The 24,640-nt window shown below is 46.6% G+C and overlaps 2 long non-coding RNA genes across 14 annotated transcripts in view; one reads left to right on the forward strand and one right to left on the reverse strand.

The window, feature by feature from the left end:
- Window positions 1-13,843, forward strand: part of LOC136109713 (uncharacterized) — a 40,991-nt gene extending 27,148 nt beyond the window's left edge. For 10 of the 13 annotated variants that reach the window (XR_011741860.1, XR_011741867.1, XR_011741859.1 and 7 more), the window contains 4 exons: window positions 100-268; window positions 2,931-3,189; window positions 3,986-4,115; window positions 5,518-6,058. This is a non-coding gene — a long non-coding RNA (uncharacterized lncRNA). Of the gene's footprint in view, window positions 1-99; window positions 269-2,930; window positions 3,190-3,985; window positions 4,116-5,517; window positions 6,059-6,384; window positions 10,971-13,160 lie in introns of those variants that run through there. The other 3 variants (XR_011741868.1, XR_011741865.1, XR_011741863.1) reach the window with 3 other exon arrangements.
- On the reverse strand, window positions 2,249-19,185 carry LOC139829394 (uncharacterized). The gene is made up of 2 exons (XR_011741871.1): window positions 18,495-19,185; window positions 2,249-3,495 (listed from the first exon to the last, which is right to left on the reverse strand). It is a non-coding gene; the product is annotated as an uncharacterized lncRNA (long non-coding RNA).
- Between the last annotated feature and the right edge of the window lie 5,455 nt (window positions 19,186-24,640).

The raw sequence follows: 24,640 nt of genomic DNA on the forward strand, positions 1-24,640 counted from the left end.
CTACAGCTGGATTTTTCCTGAGGAATTCCCAGAAGTTCCTCACTTGTGTCCTTTTCAAGTTTTCGTATAGTAATGCCTTGTACTGTTGTCTCTGTGCAGGAAAAGCCATCCCTAATGGGCAAATCCATGGTGTCAGCAGGATGCGGGAACAGGGCGGCTGCATTAATTGGTACCACTCAGCTCCTTGCTTGGAAAACCCCACTGGCCCGTCAGGCCGTGGAGATGCTGAAGGACACGTCAAAGGCCTGAAAAACAAGCCAGGGTTTCTGTAACGTATTAATCACCCCATGCGGGGCCGGGGGTGGGAATGGGGAGAGGGTGCACTCTCTCATCACGCACATGTTTTCTATCTAAGCTTTGTTTCCGCTGGATCTTCCCCACTAACGCATCCTTCTTTAGCACCTTGTACTCATTTATTGCCAGGCTGCTTAGCAGCACAACTCAATTAAGTCCTGCAGAAACCCACTGAGACAGAGTGTGGTTCCTATCTCTAGTTCAGCTGGGGCGGGAGGTGTGCAAAGGTTAAGCCTGGACTTGTTGCAGCCCATCCAACTGCAGCACCAAGCTTAGCGTGCAAGAGTGAGCGCTCACCATTAATCATTAGTGTGCCATGGTCGGTGGCTATTTTAATCACTGTTGAAATACACATGCAGTTCCCGATCCTAAAAATGGTATTTGACTCCAATGCACATGATTTCCTTTGGCTTCCCTTCCCCACTTAAAAGCAAGCCATAACTACTGGGAAGTGCACACGCTGGAATCCATACATTGCTTCTCGGCTGTCATGGAGCAAAAAAGTTGGTACTACCTGTAGTATCAGATCCGTGCTGCCAGACATAAATATCAGAATGTATTGTAATGGGCTACTGTGGTATGGATGTGGGGTGGCTGTTGTGACCACAGGCTGGTGGCCAAAACCTGTCGTGGAGCACTGGAAATGCCATGGGCCGCACTGCAGCATTAGTCCTTTATTATGTAATGATTAAAAATGGCTCTTGTATATGCTGGCACTAATTAGGGGCTGTCAGTTGGTGCCAGTGGAGGAACGAGGAGTGTGTTTGTAAACTGTAGGCTGTAGAAACCAGTAAGACTTTTTTTAATTTTTCCTTTAAATAATGCCGAACAAAAGTCACAGGAAATTTAGTGGGAAAACAAATTGCTCATCCACAGATTCAGGAGCGCAGTCAGTCGGGTACACTAGTCATCAGGGATCCCTTCAGCATTTATCACCTGTGTCAGGTCATGGGAACCATGACAAATAGTCAAGACAGCTATGGACAATTATAATTTGGGATTTAACTCATTACACCTGACACCATTTTTTTTCCTTGTATCTTTATTTTTTTCCCACTTTATTTTTAAAGCTGCACATAAAGCAGCATCAGCCTCAGTAACAAGAGGACTTTCTGTCCGCTGGGCTTCCAGGTTAGGAAACCAAATCCTGCTACAATGACATAACGAAGTTTTCAACCTTGCTGTTGCAGAGACAGCCGCACACACGTCACACTGTTCTCATCAGCTGATGCATTTGTGTGCTTGACACTCAGGGAAGCCTGTTCACTTTACTACGGTTTAGTTTGGTTTTGCTCTTCAGAAAGTACCAAATATCAACCTTTGAACCCCAGGAAATTCAAAGTGTGCACCAGAACAGGGTCCAACTCTTGCCAGGGCCAGTTCTGCTAAAGCTAGAGGTTCCTTGAGAACTTGGATTTCTTCAGTATTGCTGAAAAATAAATGTTTAAATTATTACCAAAAATTGCCTAAATAACCACATTTCCTCTGTAAAGCAGCTGTTTATCAGGAACTACAGCAAAGTGCCAAAGGGCTTCAGTAGATGGAAGTAGATTTGCCTGTAAAATATATTTCCTGCACTAGTTTTATTCCATTTATGTGGCTGACATACAATTTCTGTTTGAATGTACCACGTTAAGCTATTCTGGACAGAAGTTGTGCACTAAATGCAGCTGATAATAGTACAGGACAGTTCAGAAAGTGTCCCTTGCAGCCTGGAACGCTGGTGCTTGGAAGACGTTAATAGAATTGCTTGTACTTGAACAGCAATTTGGGTTTTTTTCTTTTCCCTCTTGGGATCTCACCCTGCAACCTTTGCTCTTTGCTGCCTCAGGTCTGTTCTTTGTGGGCTGTTGTGACACTCTCACCAATTGAGATGCTCCGTGTATGAATGGTGGGTCAGGTTTAGTTATCCATTTTTCAGGTAAAGAATTGTGTTCATGCAAGTACCAGGGTGTTTTATTTCAGGAGGGTCTACTTTAATGGCCATATTACTTAGCATAGACTAGGGATGGCAACATCACTCTGGCACAAAGCTTAAGTGTATTAGAAGCTGATGGCATCGCCTTAGACAGGAACTTGCAGTTCGCCATAAGGTACAAGACACAAGGTTATGAAGCACCGGACGAGCCTGTCAGACATTTATGTACGCAGAGTTCCTACAGAACACAAGAAAAAGATCCATTCATCAGGACACTGGCTTTAGAATGAATTGCAGGAGTCACTCTGTGCACAGCCCCTGTTAGAGGATTCAGACTTGTCCCTCTGACTTTAAAATCCATAAGTGGATGCTCTTGATAGTGGCAGAGCGGAGGTAGGAAGAAGCTGGGGAGGCTTATTCCAGTATTTTAGAGCAGAAATGTGTTTATTTAAATATATAAATATTCTTACTTTGAGTAAGGTAAAGGTACTAAAGATGAAAATTGTAACATAGAAACACATCCAAAAAAGTTAAAACCCCTCATTTCAGATCTCCCTGTTTTCAGCACAAAGAATATTCCAGTGTAGTAGATGGTTCCTCTGCAGCCTGTTAGCGGTTGAGGCGATTCTGTCCAGTTGGTTTTGTAGGTAACAGAATAAACGGATTCCATCCACACATCTTGCCAAGGAAACACTCCCGCCCTTCCATTTTATTTCAGTATCAGATGAAGACACAAGAGTTGCGAGATGAAGAAATCCTTGTGGAGCGGAGCAGAGGGTCTGGGGCTTCCTGTGGTGAGGCCACCTCAGAAATCAAAGGTGACAAAGCAAGAAGTCCTGAACCAAACAGTTCCAAAGCGGCACATTCCTGGAGTCAGCCTGCAGGGAAGGATGCGCCCGGGATGGTCCTGTGGGGCCTTGAGCAGCACAAGCTCCTTTGTTCCCAGCTGGCTGAACAGCACCCATCTGGCACTGAGAGTAAGTTCTTGTGCCCACTGTCTCATCTTATCTAGTCACACAGTCGCTGGGACACGGATTGTCCTTTAGGCTTGCTGACACAGAGCAGTTGACTATTCTGCAATAGCTACGGCAGGATGACTTCATGTGAACACACTCATTCCACAGCAGCTGGTACAGCTCCCGATTCATACCATACCTTAACTGGAGCAGCGGCAGGGTGTCAGTGTGCCTTACAACGTTACGCGAGACCTGGACCCAGTTTGGGCTTCTAGTCACTTCTCGTTTACAAAAAATTCAGCTTTAAGAAAAGCAGCTGAAATGCTCCTGAGAATAACAAATAACAAATTAGTAAATCTTGCTCCAGAGCCATATAATCCAATTAAAAATAGATAAGTGACATGTAAAGGCAAGTCTACCTAGATGGTATGCTAAAGAAATGAAAAAAAGCACATGCATTTCTAATCTGTTGGCACAGCCATATAAAGCAGAATTAATTGATAATCATATCAGTGAATTGATAAGCATTATAAAAGCCTTAAACAAAGCCTTTTCAAAAAGATGATGAGTAATCCAGCCAGACAGTGCCAAAAGGGACTGTAGCTGTCGTGGGACCAGATTAATTGGTCTATCCATATCCCTAGGCAGAGTTACTAAAGGGTAAATGCTTTGAACATTGGTGCAGAGTTCAATGAAAATAAAAACTTTTACTCAACATACAGAAGCTCTTAGAAACGTGGATGAAGTTAGAATGCATTGAAATGGCAAATAATTTAATATTATTGTTCTATTTAACAAATTGCTTCTCTGCATGCAGTTACTGCATCCTGGTCTGATCTGAGAAAATGAGACAACTAACGCTCAGAGAAAGGTGCTGAGGATGAGCAGAGACCTGCAACGGCCTCGAGCGGTTCAGGAGAAGAGCAGTAAAGCAGGGAGCTGGGGAGGTGAGTGATTGGGGTGGGGGCTCGATCTCTGGGGTTGGGTGTGAGCATCTCTGTTTGCATTTCACTCTGGAGGAGCGGAGGGAAATTGTAAGAGAGACAGGATAGGGAGAGAAGACACTTGGTTTGTTTCATTTCTCCACTTTGGGCTTCATACCAAGCACACTCTCCACACCACAGTTCACAGCAGCATGTCTTTTCGGCTCCGGTCGAACAGAAGTGCTCTCCCCAGCCTGAAGCATTGCTCCGGTTCACAAACAAGCCTTCCCGAGTGCCGGCCTGCCCTCCCATGCTTGCCCTGCCCTGCGTGCGAGCACTTTCCTTCCAGGCCTCCCCGTGCCGGAGGTCACAGTTGACCATTGCAAGAACAATAAGGATTTTTAGGGGCATTATGACTGGGTTAGCAAAACACAGCTGCCCCTGAAAGTCCCTCATTTTTCTTGCTGCCGCTCAGTCCGTCCCTAGGAGGGCAGAGGTCTGACAGGGTCCTTTCTCTCCAACACGGCTGTGCCATCTCATGCTGGCACACACGGCTTTACTGATGTCCCCAGGAGCCCCCCATCCATGACACAGCCAGCAGAAGGTGTGGAACTGGTGTCATCCCCACAGGCTCCCTCCTCAGCAAACATCACGCTGCATTTTTACTGTAAGGCAGATCTGTCTGTCACTCAGCAGAAATGCCATCAAGCAAAGCCTAGCACAGCTGGCTGCAAGCAGCCCTCAAATACCCCAGACTGCTGGGGCAAAAGGTAATAACAGCTCGTCCTGCAAACACCCACGGGGTTGGCGATCAGTGAGCACTGGCACGGCGTCCAGGAGCAGTGGGGACGCCAGGGCCGAGCAGCTCACTGCACAGGCACTGCTGCACATCCTGCACTCGTACGCCTGTGATCCCCAGGCTGCCCAGCCACAGCACCCACCTGCCTAACTGCGGAAGCAGTTGTTGTTTATTTATTAATAAAGCTGGGATTTTAATTAGGGAATTACTACTGATTTCTCAACAACTTCCTGCTTAAGTAAATATCAGAAAAAGATCTATAGGTTCCCTACTGAAAATGTACCAGATAGTTGGCTGGGAAATTTCAACTCTCACTCACAAGTCCTCCTGGAAATCCCAGCCCAGCCCAGCATACCCTTAGGGCAATGAGCAACATTTTTCCTTTAATTCATCAGTAATTTAAATTTTGATGAAGGTGGATTGAACAGAAACTATAGGCAGATTCCCACAATTCTGCTCTGTTGTTTCCCCATGAACTACAGGATGCTAGGATGTATCTATCTCCATGGTGGGCTTGCAAGCATCCCTGCAAGCCAGAGCCAAGAGGGATTTTATGACAGGCTTCCACCGCGTTTGTGGAAGAGCAGGGAACCCCTGAAGACTCTCAGGGCTTTTTTTTTCTTGCAGCAAAGACATCGTGTCCCTCAGGAGAGAACCATTTTCCCCATTCCCAGTTACAATCTAGGAAGAACCTGTCTTTGAAAACCTGCGAGGTGCGCAGCCATCTCCCAGAGCACAGAGCCCTCCGCCTGCCCCGGCCCAAGCACGCACCGGCCTCAACCGCTGTGTGACATTCAGCTTCAAAACAAAGACACCAAGTTGCCACATTGAGCTGCACAGAGCAGCATCTTGTTTGGAGTTGCTGCAGTTCAAACATGCCATCTCCAGGGACACGCACGCATGCAATGGAAACACCGAGGCTTGGGGCAGTCACAAAGATCCCAGCCATGTGCAACACAAGCCGAATATCCTTGCCGGTCCTAACAGAAGGTGACGGTCTGCAGTAGCAGGCAACCTGGCATCCAAAAAACACCCGAGACCCTCTTATTACTGTGCAAAGCCACACCTTACTTTCATTCAGAATTTCTTATAAGGCTTGCAAGTCAAATGAAACCAAACCCCGTGTCCTGATTTGGTAATAAAACATGAGCCGTGATTCCTATCCAAATATTATTTGCATCTTTGAGAAAATTACAACAGCAGTATAATAATAATTAAAAAAAGCAGCAGCCCTCTGAATGCTAATGACGTTGGTGTCCTAAATGAAGCATAAAAGCCAGAGCCTGCAAGAAGCAAAACATGAGTCAGAGCATCAGCAGTCCCACACTGAAAGCAGCACTCACGGCTGCTTCATTCATTTAAGGAATCAATTCCTTTGTAATGAGCATCAAGTAGTTTTAGGACTCAAATTAAAATGAGATGCATGCTGTTATTATTTTCAAAAGTTCTTTCTTTTTTCTTTTTTTCTTGGATTGACAATAAACGACTCTGTAGTTGGAAGGAGCCCCAGGCAAGGACCAGGTCCCTGCAGCACTTGCCGTTGTACGGACATGGGAGAAAATCCAATGAGCCCCTGCCTCAGGGAGACCACAACCTCCCCAGCACCAGCACAAAGAGCACACCCAGGTACAGAGAAGCAAGCAGGGAATCAGAATTGTTGCAGATTTCAGCCTGGGTAGGCTCTCTCACCCCCGATTTTAGTTGACTCACATCGGGTTGCTGGCAGATTCCAGCGAGGATGGATGTGTGCTGCTGCGGGGAGCGCCTTCACGGAGCCTTTACGTGTTCCTTCTCGGGCTGCAAAGCCAGCGGGAGGCTGCGTGTGCTCAGAGAGGGGAATCCTGCCCAGGCCGCTCGCAGCTCCTTGCCACCCCGGTTCCACTTCTAGGTGAGGCACGATCAGATCTTAATCATCAGAGCACAGATCTCTAGGTTACACTGATGTTATCAGGGTGATTTTGGACTGAAGTCTTTTTGGTGCATTGGATTTGAAACTCAGAAAACACAAGAACAGCACAAAAGCAAACCAAAGGTAAAAAATTACTGCAGTTTCTAGAATTCTTCCAGCTTTAGTCATCAAAAGGGATTGTTAGAAACAGACAAAGGGCTGTTTCCCTTATTTTTTTGTAAGTGTGAATTTTGTCCTGACAGTTTCCTTTCAGAAACAAAAATTGAAAACAAATTGTCCTATACACAAAACAAAGGGACAGACCCTCAGCTGGAATGGACTGGTATTACCAAAGAACAACACCCACTCACAGGAGAGACTGTGGCCTTTTTAACAGCTGCCGATCCTGCTCTGCCCAGACAAGAGCTTCAACCTCTGGTTCTAGCATTGGCTCTAGGTAGCTCAAAAAAGTCAAAGGGGCTGCCTTCAGAGCAGTTGAAAACACACCAGGGCTCCAAGGACTGCACACTTCCCAAACCTGGAGCCGACTCCAGGTGCATAAGCCAGCAAACATGACAGCAAGAAAATAACCCATACCAACATGGACCTGAAATTCATGAGCTGCTCTGGAGAAATGCTGGCAAAGCAGACTTCCAGAAACCACTTACATGTGGGGTTTACTTTCTGAAAAGAGGCTTGTCTCAGATTTTTCTCTCAAAACCAAGACTAAGCTGATCACCATCCTGAAAATTACATGAGAAGTCCCCAGGAAAATATTAACTGTGCAGTGCAAAACAAATGCATGACTAACTGTGATCCATCCCAGCCCCCACGAGAGGCTGTGACACAGCACTATTGCACCCGGTGTTTGGGAAACGCCATCAGCCACGAACAAGTCACTAAGAGCAGCAGTTATTGATTGGCTTTGGGTCCTGTCAGCACAAAGGATGACTCTCATCGAGCTGTCCTTTGTTCAGGCCCAAGCACGCTCCAGAAGTGCCCATGTTAGCCAGGTTCATTAGTTTCCCTCACCCATAAGACAACAAAAACATACACACTAGGAAAATTCAGGCAGTGCCTCACTTCACCAAGGAACAGATGACATCCCCATTGCCACCATCTCCAGCAGCAAGAGCTGCCCGGTCTCCGCACGGAGGGACCTGAAAGTGAACAAACTCCTGAGCACGAGTGGAAGAGCAACCGTCCTCCGGGGTGACAAGGGTGGGTTTGGGCACGTGCATTTTAACATTTCACTCCCTTTGCAATCCTCACTTTGGAGCGTCACTCCCTCCCACCCCCCAACATCAGCAGAGGAACTGGAAAGCCAGAGTTATTTTTAGGAGATAGTACATTTAGGCCCTGTTAATCTTGACCGGGTCCCTTTGAAAATGACATGGTTGGGTAATCAAACACATTACACAGACTTTCCATGGAGGCCACTTTGAAAATGAGCCTCCAACGCTCAGCAAAGTGGGAGCCAACAGTTCGAATGGCAATGTTTGATGCTGCACTGACTTGCCTCATTGTGGTGACCTCACTAGTATTTTTATGCAAAGGCACGAAGAACAAAGAAATTAAAGCAGCTAACTGATGTTAAGTATAAAAAATAAAACAATTAGTCTTCAAAACACCTTCTAGAGGGTGCTGGAGTACACCCACCTTGCATGGCAAGAGACCATTATCTGGCTCAGGCTGGCCAAGAAGAGGATGGCAGTGCTGCCCTGTCAAATCGAGGGGCCAAACGAGCATGTTGGCAAAACGCGCTCAGAGCAACTCAGAAGGGAGCTGCTGGTGTGACGACTGAAGTATTACACTGGTTGGCACAAGGAAGGGTACAGGAAAGGAGAACACTGGGAGGAAAACACCAGGGGAGGAGCTCTGGCTCACAGGGGCTCCGTGACGGCCAGTGAGTTAACGCGGGCACAGCCAACCAGCCCAGCCTGGCCACAGCTGTCCCGCTGAAGTCCAAGCCACCAAAAGAAGGGGGGGCACACCTGCACACCTGTGGATGATGGTCCCTCGCTCATAGTGACCTTCAGACCATAGTCAGGACTGGCTGCAGGAGCCCCAGGCTTCTACCTAAATTCTGACCAGCACATTACAAGAGAAGCTGCCAGGCAGAGGCTGCGCAGATCGGGCTTTGCTGGAACAGAACCTGGTCTGGCCAGTGTTAAGGGAAGCAAAGAGTTATAGGAGAGCAGCAGGAAATCGCCAAGCAAAAGGGATTTTTAAATCATTTAACTTTAAACAAAACGAAGGCATTAGCGTAAAGTAAATGGCCACACCTTGCTACTTATGTGGTTCTGCTAACAAGACCAGCTTTTCCATAGCTATTCAAATATAATGAGGCCTGGGTGCCTAACTCACTGGTTTAAGTTCATTTCCAAACTCCAGCCAAAAATCACTTTCTGATTCACCACTTTCTCAGGCACACCAGTATTTAGAGAACACCTGCAGGCTGGTACTGTGCTCCACAAAGTACATAAGCACATGTTTAATTACTCCATGGACGTGATTAATTCTATGCTTAAAGTTAAGCATGTGCTTAAGCATGCTACTGACCTGGAATTTTCAGTGGATCTATCAGGTATTCTGATGCTCCCCATTTTCCAGTTCTTTGAGGCTCAATAAGTGGAAAGCATAATAGAGTATTCCTCGGGTCATACACCCCAAAGAATTCACCCAAATCTGGTGTCTGACTTAATGTTCTTAAATTACAACTTTTGTACTTATCCTCCCCATGTTCCCACCAATACTGATTATCGACATGACAATAGCATGTATGTTATCAGGATGTATTAGCATTAAAACATGAGATACTTATTACAATGAACAAGCTTATAAAAAGCTTTGAGCTTAGTTTTTGCCTTGCCTGAATAGGGCTTTGAGTAAGAACTTAATTTCATTTGCACATTTTAGGGATTAATTCCCTTATGCCTGGGCAGTGTACAATGTCCTAAAAAAATATGAATCATATCATTAAAACTGTTGCCCCTGCTGGCAGTGGACTCATCACATGGAAGAACTCGAGCATGAAATATGCATCAGCTATGGGTGGTCACGTAAATTCACATTTCATTAGTCACAGCATACATGATCCTGGGGATTTTCTTCACTGCACTTTTCCACCTTTTCAGCAAATGCTTATTCCTAATTCATAATAATTTCAGGAAGGTGGAATTGTATCCATTCCCCAGGGAGGAGCAAGCAGAGGACACTGGCATCTGAAAGCTCCGTTTTTGTTTTTTTTAAAGACAAAACTCCCTCTTTTCTGACTAAGGAAATCGCCACTCGCGGATGCTGGATGGGCCAGACTGGAGCCGCTTCTCGAGGCAGATGTGTGACCCATCTGCACTGCCAGCTGGAGCACCGCGAACTCGGGAAACACCCGTGCCCCAAGTTCACCCACTAAAATCATTTAATATTGACAAGCCAAGAGATTTCAATTAGAACACAGCACGTGGAAATAAGTTTTCAACAACCAAGAGCACACAGGAGTTGATTACGAGAGAGGAGACACATGTCTCTGAAGGAGGCCTTCTGTAAGGAAGAAAACAGATACAATAATTGATAAACATTTTGGCTGCTTCTAACTTGTGCCATCACATGCTATTTGTTGCCAGTATATTCATGAAAAGCACTTATTTTGGATACCAGGGCACAACAGAAGGAAAAACCAGTCAGAGCTGGCTGGCTGGGCCTGGGTGCCCTCACTCTTCTCACAGCACTAATATCATGGAATCAAGCTCTTAAACTATGTTGGCCTCTGCTTAAGATGTTGGTATTTCATTGTAAGTTTACAGCTTTTTTTTTTGGTACAAAATGCAGTAAAATCTGTCACAAACCAATGAAGTCTATATCACTAGGGAACCTAGCATTCATCTGTAGGTTTGGGAGAATTTACATGACTTTTTCTCTCATTTCAGCATTACTTCACAGTGGTAACGGAAATGTTTTCCTAAAAGGACCAGATTCCCAGATACAGGTTCAGTCACCAAAATGAGAGGATGGGACAAATCCTGAGCTGGTGCAGACCAGGATATCTCCATTGGCTTACAGGAGATGTTCTACTTAGCAGTGGGCACAGCTGCTGTTTCTTTAGAGAGCTGTAAATTCCTTCTGTGATGTAGACAACCTACAAGCCTAATTTATATTTTAAGATTAAAGTCCTATCAGATGTTTTGAAATGAAACTACAGCTTGTGTTCTTTTTGAAGGCAATCATATCTGAAAAGTGTAAAGATATCCAAAACTTTATGTAACTAGTATTATATAACACCTTAAACTGGCTCATAGGCATTTTCCTTACTCTGGATTTATTACAGTTTTATTTGGGGCATGTGAAACAACTCACTGTACAAGTGCAGTCACTCACGTGGGGTCAGGTTAGGGGGAGAGAGTTCACTCCAGTGGAAATTCTTCAGTGTAGAATATGTTTGCAAAGATGTCTGCAAAGAAACACCGTTACAAAAAAACGTTTCATTGTGTCTCACTGCCCTTAATGGCCATTGATAACAAAGATTAAATGAGTCCTGGAAGGTGGCGAGAGATAGTGTTCGTTTTAAAGGCTGAATGCGTGCAGAACCTCCGACCGCATATAGCATTAATGTCATAAATGAGTGTGAATGTTCTCATTCAGGCTATAATTTATTCCCCAAGGAGGTGCAAAACTAGCACAAATATGCTACATGGGAACCAAACTCTTCCAGTGAAGCGAGTGCAGTGAGTGAATCCTGGAGCTTAATTTAGGCTGGGACTTGGAGTAACCTAACTGATCTCGGCGCAGCGCTAGCCTAACTCTGATCTCCGTGTAGCACTTTGAGCGGCACTCACAAACACTGGGAAGTGAGTCAGTGAAGTTCTCCTTTGTTACAGTCTATTTTGGATGAAGTTTTTGGAGCTGGTTACTAACTCAGATTAAAGAAATTCAGCTTAAATTAGCTGAATTTCATTGTTCAGCGCAATTGTTAAAAAAGGTTTTAAAATGTAGGTTCAAGCTGTTCTTTGACTGCATACAATACCTCGTGTGAAACAGACACTTAATAAATTGAAAGCCATATGTAAAACACTACGTGCATAGCGGAATAATCCACAACATGGGAAAAAACTGGATGCTGTAAATACCCAATTAAGTTTTTTCACAAATGACATTATTTGTTCGGTTTTATGGTCCAAGGTAAATTAAAATGGGCAGGCTCCTTTGTGATTAAGCACTTTTCTGTTTCTTTTTCAGTACAACTGTTATATTTGTATGTGAATATTTTCCTTGATCAGAAATGTTTCCTTCAAAATTAATAGATAAAGCCACAATTACACAAAATATCTTTCTAGTCAAAGCAGATTGTGTAATAAAAAAACATTTTAAATGCAACTAGGACTTCAAGTCTACTTTATAGTATCCTTCAGATGTAAAATACACCCATAACACTAGAATTAAGGAAACTTTTATCTTTCATAAAATATCAAAATAGCATTTGCCGTTTTAAATCGAGCATATTTTAACTGAACTGCATTCAAATTTGTATTTAGGAAACAATCTCTCTTTTCATACAGGATTTTTCATGCATATTCTGGCTCTAAGGTTCCACATCAGTTCACCACAACTTGTTTCACTGGAATTCATCAAAAGACTAAGAAGCCAAGTGCCAAGGGGCCGAGCTCCTGGCTCCAGCAAACACTGTCCGACCAGGCTCGGCCGCCCGGAGAGCCCCCGTTCTCACAGGGAGCTGATGGCTTAAACAAGACATCACAATCAAAATCACGATTCCTGACAAAGTCTCGATATTTCACTTATAAATTCGTAATTCATTTTCCAGCATCCGTAGGTTGCTGCTAGCTCCACCCTCTCAAATATCAGCAATTGCTGCTGCTCTTAAAGAAAATTCCGTCTTGGGAAACGTGATACTATTCCAGATGTTTCAGCATACGGCAGTTCTGCCTAACCCAACCTGACTGTCGCTCTGTAACGAAGCTGAGCGTTAAACAGCTTCTGAAATTTATTCCTTAAACCACTGCACTTGCATATTTGAATTTAACCCTATTGACAGTATCGCGTTCAAAAGCCCTGGTCTTTGTAAAACAACACAGCCATTCCTATAGAGGTTTTTTTCCAAAAACATAAAACCGTGACTAATTTTAGCAGGCCTTTGGGCCACTTGTAGGTTAGTTCTTAAAGGCTGCTGAATGAATTAAATTTTAAATTGTGTTCCTCACCACGTTTAAAAAGTTATCATGCAAAGAGATCTTGCTGAATGTAATCTGCTTTCACGTTTTATAGTTTGAGGAAATTCCACACTTAGAATTGCAAAAAAAACAAGTAAAGTCATTTAGAACGATTAAAAATAGCTGTAAGAACCGGTATATCACTATTTCATTTAATCCAGATCTCAGCAGGACAAGGACGGGAAGAGTCCCTGCGCTACCTCCAGCTGTACGGACCGGCCCTTTCGCCAGCTCGGGGTAACGTTTGCTCCTCAAAATACCGCCCAAAGCAGCGTGCGTTCCTCCGCCGTCTGTCATCTGCGCTGCAACTGTCTGAGCAAGACTCCAAAGCCTTGGTCGGATGGGACGCTTTGTAATTAAAATAATAATAATTACTTACGACACTAGCAGGCATGATCTAGGAGTCAAGACTCCAGTCCTGGACCTATAAATGTTGCCACTAACAAACCTGTATTGGGAAAATACTCAAATCCTGCATGAAGCTACGGAATGTGGGCACATCATCCACCCCCATGGAGCTTCAGGACACCATGAAGGACTTTCTGCCAAAGGAGACGAAGAACAACGGCCCATTGCCCGCTGCCATGGGAGGGAAAAACCAACAGCCAAACCCTCCTAAACCAACAGGCCACTGAGATCCAAATAAAATCCACTTAGTCTATACAACCCCAAATCTACCAACCAATGTCTTGGCAATATTATGGTTATTCAGTGCTAAAGAAATATGCCACGAGTCCATAGTCCATCAGTTGGGCAGGGAAGAGGAATCCATCTCTAGACCAGCATCACCCCTGGCTCATTTCATTCCGTCTGCAGCCACGATTTCTTTTCCACGCCGCTGCTGGCTCACACTGAGCTTCACACGAATGCACAGACTGGCGATGGGATCTGAATGACCTGCTCTGCCCCCAGCAAGGAAGGGTTTCCCACTCCGGCGTCAGACACTCCCCTCTGGGATCCCAGCAGTTGTAATCTTCCTGTTAGTACCAGCACATGCAAACACCCCCCTTCTCACTCACTCCCAAGCAATTGAACCCTGGCAGACAGCAGAAACCTCTCCACCAGGCAAACATCATACCCGGCAAAGAGAGGCAGCACCGTGCCCTGTAAAAGCCCCACAGATGCCACCAATCTTTCATTTTACAGGGATGTCACTGGGACTGCAGGAAGGGGCTGAAACCTCAGAGAGGTGTCCCCGCCTACCAGCAGGACGAGCCTCTCCCAGGCTCTCCTGCCTTCCTCCTCTCCCCACTGGCATCTGTCACTTCGGGGTCCCCAGGAAGGGAAGTGATGAAACCAGCAGGAGCTGGAAGGATTTTCTCCAGCAGGCCAGCAGTGGGAAAGGAAAAAGCACATTCTCTTCCACGTCTGGTTTGCCTCTGTGTGCTGAAGAGCAAGCCTGCAGCGGGAGCTGGCACACAGCACACCCCAGCTCGGGGTTTGCCATCTGCGGATGGGGCCAAGAGCAGAAGGGAAAGCGTCTGCAAGCCGGGTGTGCACTGGATGCTTCGCTCTTATTAAATTTAGTCCTCACTATCAATGTAAGGCTCTAACACAAGCAAATCCAGGCTTCTGTGAAAGGTCTGTACTGAACGACAGAGCCAATATCAGGCACAGTCTGAATCTAACCTGCCCCTGATTACACGTATTCGTAACCCAGAGACCGCAGACGTGCCTTGTTGTGTGCCCTCCTGCAACTTAAAATACAACCCTGGCTTGAAGGTCTCTATTTGCAAACGCAGAGGAACAGCGGTTCCTAAATTGCAGGCAAACATTTGACTTCACTCAGCGCGATTCAAAGAATAACCTGCACGAACCCCCACCCTTCTGCCCAACAACTCAAGCCCTGAATGCCCAGATAGTTTTCTTTCAGGCCTTATCACAGATAAAATATGGCCCTTCTTTTTTGTTGTTGTTAAAGGAGTAGAACCTGCCAAATATTAATATTTACCAACTCTTTCAGAAGGCTGCAAATGTCACTCCTACAGTGTAATAAACTTCGCCGGAAGGGCCCTGATAAATAGAAAGCCTTGCTCTACTGCCCAGAACTAGTTCAGTGTGGCCCGAGTATTGCCAAGGCTGACTGAGGAAGAAAGCATATTTGTACACACAGAACGATTAGCAAGAGAGGCATAAAGTTTAGAAGTGAAAATAAAACAAAGCCCCATTATTAACCAGGGAGGGGGGGAATAATTGAGTCTGCATCCCAGAGAGCAAAGTACATTATGAAAGCTTCAGAGCTATAACAGTAATTTAAGAGCTTGTCCACAACTTGCAGCAAAAGCCTGAACCATCTTCTTTAGCATTTGGAAAGTGCTAAAGCGTGGCATACCCCCAACCCAGCCTTCAGAGCAATATTAGTTAAAAATAAAATTAAATATTTTTACTTTGTAATTTGACCCACAAAATGTCATTTGGGGCATGAGGGAATGTTCCCTTCCTGCCTGAGCTTTAATTCAGAGAGAATGTTTAAACTCAACAGTGTAAAACAGATGCTGAGAAATGTATTTGCATTGCACTGTATGTTCTTTGAGGCACAAACAGAAGTTGGAAAGTCCCCGTCAATGCACTCTGTGCGGCTACAATCTAGATAATCACTAATAATGTAGATGAATTGAGAAAAAAAGTACATTCCTAGGATCAGCAGGTTTGTCCACAGAGTTCTAGCAGCTATAAACAACTACATCCATGCTAGTTCAAACAGATCAACGTTGCTTGAAAACATCTATCCTTTCACCTTGGCAAATGCCATTATGAAAAATATATATTTCTAAAAGTGACTAGGGAGCGGAAGCTCAAAAGAACACGTTTAACAAGTCCTGATGACCATAAAGTGCTGAGCACTCACTCCCCACAGAGTCAGGCTTCGACTGGATCTTGAATGATGCACTCAAAAAGCAAAATATTAGTAACTCGAATTATGCCATACAGTGCTCCAAAATAGGTACTGGGGAGACAAAACTTGTCAGAGCTACTTCAGAAAGAAATAAATTATTACTGGAAAAAAAAAGAAATCCAGATTACATTAAACCTGGCAAAAGCCAAACCCAGCAGCTCACCCAGCTTTACAAAGCAAACCACAATTAAGAAAGATCTCCTATGAAAGGGAAAACTTCAGTTTAGCCTACCAGCCAGTCCAAGAGCCCGACCAGCAACACAAACCACCTCAGCAAAAATTGCTGCTTGCCAGAGTCACCTAAGAACTTGCACAAGAAATTGGAAGGAGCAAGTTACAGAGGCACAGAAATCTGCTCCATTTCCCCCTTTCACACCATCAGGTTTTAATGTTAATGATACGGCTCCGCGTGCTTAAAGTATTTTTACACTATGCTCGTCTCTTGTAGCTCCATCTTGTTCCAGGGCAGATGATTAGAATCAGATTTCTGTGATTTCACTGCAGATTAATTTCGTTAAGAGCTACAGATCTGCAGGGAGAAGAGGCCAGCAGAACGGTCTCCAACAGCGTTGTCTCCAAAAAGGGTAACAGTATTTTTCCCTTTCCTCCTTACTTTCCAATACTTTTCGTTTTTGTGGCCCCTAGACAGAGTTCTGTGCAAAAACGGACACGCAGGGAAAAGAAACGTGCAAAAAAATTGCCTTTAAATTTTGGTTCCACAGAAAGCTCCCAACCAGTACTTGTGAATAAGTTTCTAAAGAGAAGAGGCCCAAGGCAGACCCGCCTGCGCCTGCTGTCCCCGAAGGCAAACAGGCAACTGAGGGGCTGCACACGGGAACCAACTCTGATATACCAAGGTCTGTATGTCCCAACACATGTCACAGGAATAGCTATTAATATACATTTTAGTATGCTGTGCATGAGTGTTTGGATATAGAAGGCTGAAGAACCAAAACAATCATGTGGAGGTTTGTAATACCATTTCCAATTTTTTCCCAATCATGAAAAACTAAGAAAACATTGTTATTTTATGGGCAAATGCTACAGAATATAGCACTGAAAACAGGGTTTGACTGCAAAAACCTCATGGGATCAGAGCATAAAAGTTGTGTGGAGTGTATAAATGCCTGTGTGCACACAAGCAGAATGTACACTCCTGCAATGCTACATCAGAGACAGAATTAAAATTCTATGTGGCTCAGAAAACACACAGGAAGATTCGAACTTTTCATTTGCTTTCATAGACCTTATCCATGAGAATACTGTTTCCACTTGGCCTTTTACCCTATTTTAGGTCAATACCATTGACTTCACAAGAAAGCGGTAAAAAATATCTCTACATTAATTAAAAAAAAAAAATTACAAGGCTCCTCAAAATAATTTTAAGAATTTAAAATGTAACAGAATAGCACAGAAGTTATAAATACAATGCTACACAAGCAAACAGTAATATACACACACTGAGGGGTATGTATACTGTGCCCAAAGAACGGGCGCAAACCAACATGTCTACAAGCACAGTGTGCGAATCCAAATCAAAGACAAATAATAAGGAACATCGGGAGGGTGGGGGGTGAAAGCACTTAGGGTGAATAAGAAGAGAACTACCGGGAGCCTTGCGACTTGGTACGTATGTGACTAGATTTATTACAAGAAAAATAAATAAATAAAAGGGAAAGAAAAAATAAACCAGATGTGTTTTCTGAAAGTGAAAGCGGTAAGAAGGATGCGCATGGCCTTGCAGGAGCGAAACCCGGGCGCTTTCCCTGCTTAAGGCAGAGCCCGGCACAGCGTCTTGCCGGCCGGGCAGCCGCGGGGAGGGCCGCCAGCACCGGGAGACGCGCACGTTTAAGGCACTTTCAGAGGTGGAAGAGAACAAAATGCACTTACGGTTCGCGGAGAACCAGCTCCGTCCTCTCCCTACGGCCCGCCCGGGACACCCGGCAGCCCCAGCGCCCGCAGCGCGGCGGCCCCAGGCACGGCGGGGAGGGCGCCCGAGCAGCCCCCACCGCGCCGGGCCCCGCACCCCGGCGGGAGCGGCCCCGGGCGGCGGCGCCTCCGCGCTCCGTCTTCGCCCGCTGCGAGCCCGGCAGGTCCTGGGAGCCGAGAACTGGGACTTTGTAGGCCAGTTGAAGACACAAACCTCTCATCTCGCCCGCAAAGACCCAGCCCTCAACTCGCCCATCAGGCGCAGGTTGCAATTTCTTATTTCTCATTTTTTTAACTGAACTTCTCTCTCCGGCCGGCGCCACCGCAGAGCCCCGGCCCCCACCCCGGGGCCACCGCGGAGCCGGCCGGAGTGCGACCATACCCCCGGCAGCACCCACCGCTCCCGGCCGGGGGAGGCAGCGATCCGCGCCGCCCCCTCCCCGAACTTGCGAGCTGGCCCGGGCCGCGGCGGGGGGGAAGAACGGCCGGTCCCGGAGCTGCAGACACCCCGGAGCCAACACCGAACCTCGGGCCGGGCCCCGCAGAGCATCGCGACTCGGCACCGCCGATCCCGATCCTGCGGGAACTTCGTGCGCGGGGAAGGGGTAAAAAAAAGAGACAAGACCCTGTACAGCTCAAACGGCCCCAAAAGCCCGAGCGCCTCAGTTACCTGCTCTGAGGAGGAAGCAGGGGAAAGGGGCTCGGGGAGGGTCACTGCTGCCACCTCCCCTCCCCAGGCCCGCAGGTCCTCGGGATTACGCACAGGAAGGACTCGGGCTGAACTACAACCAAGTAGGGAGAAGCCCCTCTCCTGCCTCCCGCTGCCCAGTTGCTCGCAGATGGGTATTTAAACGGGTATTGATCACGTTGAGATTTTTTCCACCCTTCTTCTGTGCCCTTCCAAAAGGCAAAATTGAAAAAGAAAAAAAAAAGACGTTGCCACAAGGGACGTTGCAACATTTCGCTCGGCTTTTCAAACGCTGCGTCCCGACCCAACAAAAAGCAGAGAAGTAGGAGAAAGAAGAGGGAAAAAGGAAAAACACCAGAACGCCCAAAAGCAGCAATTAGAAAAAATAAAAAAGGCCAAAAACCAACACCCAAAAATCACCAAACCAGACAGAGACGAGCTGCTCCGTGCAACATTAAGGCACAATCCCGATGCGGCGGAGTTTCTGTCCGGCGGCAGACACACGTCCCTCGAAAGTTTGCTCCACGTGTTGCGGCTGCGTCCCGGGAGGGTCGGCACGGCCCGGCGCACCGGGGCGGTGCGGGCCCGCTCCGCCGCTCCCGCGCCGTTTAAGGAAGCGGCCAGTCCCCACCCCTGCGCCGGGCAGCTGCAGCTCAGCTCGGCAGAGCTGGAGGCTCTCCCAGGCCGCCCTCCCCACCCCCTGCCCTCCCCAACGCTCCGCTGGCCCATCCGGCCCCGCACAAGGCAGGAAATGGGCGCCGGTGCCCGCCGCCGTCCCGCCGCGCAGCCGGTCGCCTCCCGCCCTTCCCCGCGCTCCTCCCGCCAGCGCCTCCGCCGGGGCAGCCCCGCCGCGCCGACCTGCGCGCCCCGCGGCACACCGGCGGCGGAGGGCGCCCCCTGGCGGCCACTTTGCGCCGGCCGCGGCTGGCGCCGGGCGGGGACCGCGGCGGGACCGGGGGCTGCGCGGCAGAACGGGACCGGGACCGGATCCGAGGAGGTGGGGGTGGGTGTTGTGCGGCGGAGTGGGGTCCGGCCGGCCGCGCAGGCCAACCACGCCGAGGAGCTGCCGGAGCCTCCCTTCCTCTGCGGCGCTACAGCCGCTGGAAGACCCGCGGCGGCGCTACGAGCCCTGGGGATCCCCGCAGAGACCGCTGCCCCGAGCGCAGCAGCCCCTCCGCACCCCGTGAGTACCGGGTCTGCGCGCAGCCAGCACCTCCCCGAACTGTCCCCAGTGTGTGTCCGCGTATGTCCAGCGTTCTCCTGCATGCCTAGAAGCAGTCATGCAGACAGCTTGTCTCTGTCATAGGGTTGTCAAGGGACACACTCTGCCCTCCTGTGTGTCTGGCACCTTTTCATTTACATATCCAGTAAGGCTAGGTGATCAGAATCTGTGCACAAAGTAAAGCTATACAATGTATACATTCTATAAAGGTTTTGCAAAGACCCACTCATTTACACACACGTTCAGTTAAAAAAGTGTTTTAAGAAAATCTCACAGGTCCCTCAGTACTGTGGGGTCAAGACATAAGGGACAGCTGAAATGCCATAAAAAAGAGAATTTACTTCTTCCTGTTTTTCAGTCTTATGTTATTCCTCTGCACGTCCACACCTGCCTCATATTTTTCGCCTTTCTGGACTTCTTGGAATGAAACTTTTATATGCTTTGGATACCAACCCAGCATGTGTGGGCCCTACCCACATGTTATAGGGGGCTGGACAGTTACTACACCTCCCTTTGAGCTTTGCTACAGATGCTCCAAACACCAAACTGTGGAAAACAGGACAAAACATGAACATACCACAGGCATTTAAAGTTATTTGCATGACCAAACCGCTGGACAGCTTGCTCCAGCACGACAGCAAAGTAGCAACCAATTTAGTAGCATTTTGAAGCCACCAGAAACATGGGGGATGGCTGGTAAGGTTTTGTCCTACAGAGATCACTCACTGTTCCCACGAGAGAACAGCAAGCAAAGTGATCTTCACTGAAGATCACAGCAGGAACACAGCTCCATCAAGTTGACCAGCAGGCCCACAAGAGACACAAACCAGAATGAACTCACATTGATGGGACAGGATTGTCAACACATGGGCAACACATCTTCTGTACCTGGCAGGAAAGCCTCAACGCCAGCATCCAGAGACTCCTCTTAAATATTTGAGTTTATCAGGACACAAATGCACATCCCTGCTGTCGCCTTTCGATTTTTTTTCCTCTATACTGAAGCCACATACAGCAACCATGTGTATGCAGGTTGAACTAGAAGCCTTATGCTCAGAGCTTTATGGCACCAGCATCATTATGGATGTGGCAAGTGATTCTACCTTGCTTGCGTGGATAGAAAGGGACAGAGACAACCTGATCTGTCATGTAACTGCTCCTCTTCATCAACACTGCGAAGCCATCTTCTACACAGAAGAATGTGTTCCTTGGCTGGAAGCCTGATGAATATTTAGAGCCAAGGAACAAGTTGTTTAAAACCAATAGTAGAATGCAAATTGAATCATGGACCATGGGCAAAAAGATTTGAAAGAGATAAGAAGTTGTATAAGCGTTTTGGAAATAAGACATACTGGTGGAAGATACAGAAATGAAAAATTTCTTGACCATCTGGAACGGTGACACCCAGGAATTTGTTCTGCAGTGATGATGCCCAGTGAGTACTGGTAGAAATGAAGACTTCCAAAAACTGTAAAAGACACCTTTTCTCTGGTGAAGGGCATGGATGCCCTTCAGTAGAAATCACTTGGGTTGAACGAGAAAAGGTCTCAACAGGTTTTAGATATTAAGAGACTGTTGCTCTTACAGAGGCTGCAAGTTACAGCTGCCAACCTCTTAATTTCATTCTCCCTTTTCCCTTAAATACTATTCTTGCTTTTTGGCTGTATCAAAGAGCTGCTCATAACACCACAGACCAATGCCGAGCACAACAAATTCATAGCAAATAGCATACTTATGTGTATGGAAGGAAGAGCACAAGCCAGGGAACGGAGAAGTTTCTTCCTAATTAAGCTGATGGCATACTGCTTAGCTGATGTCCTGACCAACTCTTTAATTTGCTATTTTCAGCAGCCTCATACATGCTGCCTCTTGCCTCCATCTGGCTCCCACTGGTGCTGCTGTGAAGCACCTCCTAATTTCCATGAGAGCAGGGCAAGACTTTCACACAACATTTTTGCCCAGCGGGAGCTCTCATGCAGGGAGCCCAGCCCCATGAGCACTGGCAGCTCTTTGGTGGTAACTGGATACAGCACATTTCAGACAAGTCTTCCCTTGGCAGGAGGTACTTCCGTACCTGAGAAGGTCAGGTCTTTGGACTTCATCTCCTCTTGCAAATACCTGCTGGCTGCTTTCCACAGTGTGCAGAACCCATGTGCTGGGAATGCATGAATTCAGCCCCTTTCTGGATGGGAGCTGCAAAGAGGATTAGCTCTGCATTGAGTTCAGATGTAATCACAAGCATATCAAGTTGTAAAGCATCACAACTTTCACAATTCTATAAATAAACATAAGGAGTTTGTTTCAAGCCATTTGGCAGCCAAAGAGCTAATATATTAATAACATTAGACCAACAATAGCCAAGAACAATACTATGGAACAATAGATTCTATCACTCTGAAAATAGCCCTGTTTGGAAAAAAGAAAACATTTTTCACAAGAGCCATGAACCAGATGAAGTAGCTCCTTTATGGGTCTTCACAAAGCGGAAGACTGCAGTGACACCTCCAAAGTCAGGGGGGAGCTTCTGCATGTTGGTGACTGGGCACACTTAGACCCTGTGGATGCCATTTGGTCAGGTTGAATGCCTGCATTAATCTTTTTCTTTCTCAGTCTTGCCTATACTTGAGCAATACCTTTCTCTGCAAGTAGATCCATTGATCTGTTAACCCTCCAGCCTGTGGTACTAAGCGGCATGTAAGCAAGCATGGCTTGTAGCCAACAGCTTGGTATTTCAGCATCAGACCTTGCTGACAAAAAAGTTAAACCTGAAGATAATGTGTGAGAGAAATAACTGAAACTCCATTGCTGGCACAGCATGAAATTCACCGGTCTGCACCTGAAAATATGAATCCATGCTGGAGACCCAGAGTCAGATCTTTTCACTTTCAAAGCATGTGTGCTTGTGTGTATATGGGGGAGAGCAGAAAATCACAGGACTAACGAGCTATGATTAAGCTCAGAAATAATGGCTTCCTGTTCAAACACAGAGCTATGTCTCTTCTTAGTACAACTATCTCATCCCCAATTGTGTCTATTAAAGACAATTACCGGGGGAGACAGATATGTGTAACCAGATGTGGAAACAACGGTCATGTTGTGCACAGTGCCATATGCAGTTTAAATTCTTTGGGGCTGAACAAGTTACATATAAAAAAAAATTGTGTGTGTGCATGTTTGTGCACTGAGGAGCAGCTGTCAATGGGGAAATCCCCTTAGCCCACTTTAATCCTACGTTCCACAATCCCCAGGGATTAAACAAATGCACTAACATTATTTACTGTAATGCTCCCTCCCTGGGGGGGCTTCAGTCTGTGAAATCCACTCCAGCATTTGCAAGTTCCAGCTGTGAAATAGGCTGCACACAGTCTATATTTGGTAGCTTGCAAGAACTCCCTCAGTTGGGCCTGGAGTGATGAAAGGACAGGAGTCAGGAATTCAGCTCAAGCAGAGGTTAACAGGCAGCGGGCTTGGAGCGGGAGCTCACTTCTCGCTGTACGGGTCTTACCCAGGCACCAAGGTACCACAGGGACTCCTGAGAGGAGACAGTGCTCACAGGGCTACACAATACACTTTCTCAAAGGTGCTGCCACAGTACTGTTCTTCCCAGCTACACACTGGGAGTATGCAATGAGGCTTTAAACCCAGCTATGCCAGTAAAGCTTCATGTGCTTTCTGCTTTCCTCTTCCTATAATTAAATAAGTGTTTGAACTAGGGTACAATTAGTGACAAGGATCGCATCAATTCAGATGCACAATCCTCACAGTGCTGTAACAGTGCAAACTGCATAATGCCATCAAGGTCTTGTGACCATTTGGGTTCCACCGATGACCACAGCACTCAACAATAACACACACAAGTTTCAAGCTGAGGCTCTCAAGAATCCAATGCTGATTGCTCTGTCTCTTTTTTGAGCTTCCCATCTAACTTTGCTATAGCTTCTTTGAAGACAGTAAACATTACATTCTATATTAGGCTGTCCTTGCTTTGAATTCATATATAGTTTAAATTCTTCAACTTAGATGCTTGTACCAACTCCAGTTTGAATTACTGCTGCCACAAATGAGACAGCAGGTCACAGTCACAGGGAGCGTTGCCCTGAAGAAGCCACTGCTGTTAGCACAGGGACAGATCCGGCCCTGCGTCCTTCAGGCAGCCACAAACAGAACAAACTTCAAAGGCCAAGGAGTTTCACAGAATGGCTGAAGTGGGAAGGGACCTCTGGAGGTCTCCTGGTCCACCCGCCGCTCGAGCAGAGTCACCTAAAGGTGGCTGCCCAGATGGCTTTCGAATATCTCCAAGGATGGAGACTCCACAACCCCCTGGGCAGCCTGTTCCAGTGCTCAGTCACCCTCCCTTGAAAAAGTGATTCCTGATGTTCAGAAGGAACCTCCCGTGTTTTCAGTTTGTGCCCTGTGCTTCTTGTACTGGTTGTTGTTGATGCTTTTTGCACTGCTGATGTGACGTCTCATGCTGGACTCCGAAGCCTGGCTTCGACACCATAATCACCAGGCCAGTGGAGCTGTGTTGTGCTAAAAGCAAAGGAAATCTTTCTCCATGATTTGAGATTCATATGAGGACTGATACTTCAGAAGCTATATTAACCCAACATCTGACACAGCTCCAGTGTAATTTTTTTCCAGTTTATACCCAGGTCATAATAAAAGCTGTACTCATGTTACTGCCCTTCATCCCACAACAGCTTGCTTACCGCGGTAAACTTCAGTCAGTGGTAAAAGCAAGAGGGTACTCACAGGGATAAGGAGAACCCCTGTGCACAAACCTTCCAGGCCTGGGCTCTGAGCTTATGTTTCTTTTGTGCAGTTTATAGCAGGAACGTGAATATGCACCTGAGAGACAAAGAGGGAGACGAGCAGGGCATCTGTGACCAGCAGGCACCGCGCTGCT

Source organism: Patagioenas fasciata, chromosome 18, assembly GCF_037038585.1.
Source record: "Patagioenas fasciata isolate bPatFas1 chromosome 18, bPatFas1.hap1, whole genome shotgun sequence".
Classification (NCBI taxonomy): Eukaryota; Metazoa; Chordata; class Aves; order Columbiformes; family Columbidae; genus Patagioenas; species Patagioenas fasciata.